This window comes from Nannospalax galili, unplaced genomic scaffold (assembly GCF_000622305.1).
Source record: "Nannospalax galili isolate Female #2095 unplaced genomic scaffold, S.galili_v1.0 scaffold1852, whole genome shotgun sequence".
Classification (NCBI taxonomy): domain Eukaryota; kingdom Metazoa; phylum Chordata; class Mammalia; order Rodentia; family Spalacidae; genus Nannospalax; species Nannospalax galili.
Window position 1 is genome coordinate 332,580 of NW_008331531.1, and position 2,229 is coordinate 334,808.

Sequence of the window (2,229 nt, forward strand, 5' to 3'; positions counted from 1 at the left end):
GCCAGGGAAGTAGAGGGAGGTGAGGGCGGGGCCAGGTCCAGAAGCGGTGCTCCTGGGGCCCAAGAAAGGCACTAAGTTGGTCTGGGTGAGAAGGATCAGGAAGCAGTATTGGTTCCCCAGTTGTCTGGGGCCCCAAGACTAGGAATTGCGCAGGTCCCACACTAGGAGTAGCGAACAGCGGGGGAGATGGAAGGGTGAATGTGGCTTGGGGAGTCAAGGCGTGGAGGGCTGTGGTATAGGCTTACACCAAGAATCCTGAGGATAAGAGTGCCATCGCGCAGGTCCCACACTAGGACTAGCGAACAGCGGGGGAGATGGAAGGGTGAATGTGGCTTGGGGAGTCAAGGCGTGGAGGGCTGTGCTATAGGCTTACCCCAAGAATCCTGAGGATAGGAGTGCCATGAATCATTTTTATAGTTAGCTTCTTGATTATTTTCTTCAAAACATGCTTTGCTAAACAAGTATAATAGAGACTTCAATGTATAAACAAACTAAATTAGACATTTTTGTTTGAGACACAGACAAGATGCAGTCTTTTTTCCCAAATATCTCAAAATAATTGCTGAATATGCCTGTCTTTCTATGTTGTGTCACAGGTTATCTTTTCCTTATGACCAATGTCCTGTCCATATCATTCCTTTCCGTCCTTCTGCACTTTCATCAAACCTCATGCTAACACTGCCCTGAATTGCCAAAGATCCTGAGTTTTTCTATCTAGTTAAATGTAAATCATCCCACTTTGTTTTCTTCTTTGAGGTTATCATGATCACATGGGGATGATTCCAATACACACTTGGAGTTGAGAGGATTATAGCAATGGGAAATTTTTAGGATTTTTTTGTGAAATTGCAATGGGATCATAGAAAAATATGAGAAGAATTAGTAACCTTAAAATATTGAATCTCAGGGCTTGAGGGATGGTGGGCTTGAGAGACAGCTTAGCAGTAAAGAGCTTTATGACACCCTCTTCTGACCTCCAAAGGCACCTACACTCACATACACAAACCCACACACATAAGTACACATATACACAGTATTTAAAAACATAACATTTTAAATATTGATTCTCCTAGTCTACAAGCACACTGTAATACTACATTTTTTAAACAAATATTACATTTATGTTAAAACTGTTTTGTAAAATCAATTGTCATGGTCTTTATTCACATTATAATGTCATAGCAAAATTTCTTACTCTCAACATGATTGAACACTGGGGCAATGTAAGTGTTCTTCTGTGGATAACTTGTAGATTAGGGAGTATTTTTCTGAATCCTTGACATCTTTCCACTGGATGTCAGTACCCATGACACTCAACATGATCTCCATACTATTCTAAATGATTCTAGTGAGGTAAAACTCCCCCCATTTGAGATTTATTGATTCATATATTTAATAGATCTTTAGTTTTATTCTTTTGTGCTAATTTTTAAATTTTTGCTTGAGAAATTTGCACATTGTATTTTGATCATATTCATTCCTCCTCCAACTCCTCCCAGTACCACGTCTCCCTCCCGACCTACCCAACTTTCTGTCCTCATTTTTCAACTCATTGAGTCCAATTTGTGTTGATCATATACCTTCAGGTACACAGCAGCCCAGGGGCTACACTCTTAAAACTGACTCTCCCTTCTCCAGTTGTCAATAGTTCCTCAGCTAGGGATGGGGCTTTGTGCCCACCTCTCCCCTCCGTGCTGGGATTTTGTCTGGCTTGAGCTTGTACAGGTTTTGTGCATACTGCCACAAGTACTCTAAGTCCATATGTGTAACTGCCCTGTTGTTTCCAGAAAATATTTTCACTGTAGTCATGCACTATCTCTGGCTCTTACAATCTTTCAACTCCCTCTTCCAAATGATCCCTGAGCCACAGAGGAGAGCTTATGACCTAAATGTTTTTTTTAGGGCTGAGCATGCCTCAGTATCTTATTCTCTGAACATTGATTAGTTGTGGATCTCTGTGTTAATTGCCATCTACTATAAAAAGAAGCTTCTCTGATGAGGTTTGAAATATGCACTAATCTATGAGTATGAGGATAAGTCATTAGGAATTGGTTTAATATTGTGTCCATGTAGCAGAATAATAGTAGTAAGTTCTCCCCTAGAGTCTATAATCAGGCTAGCCACAGGTTATTGGTCCCAATAATTGTGCCAGTTATGGATTCCATCTTATGGTGTGTGCTTTAAGCCCAATCAGTATTTGGTTATTCCCATGATGCTCATGTCACTATT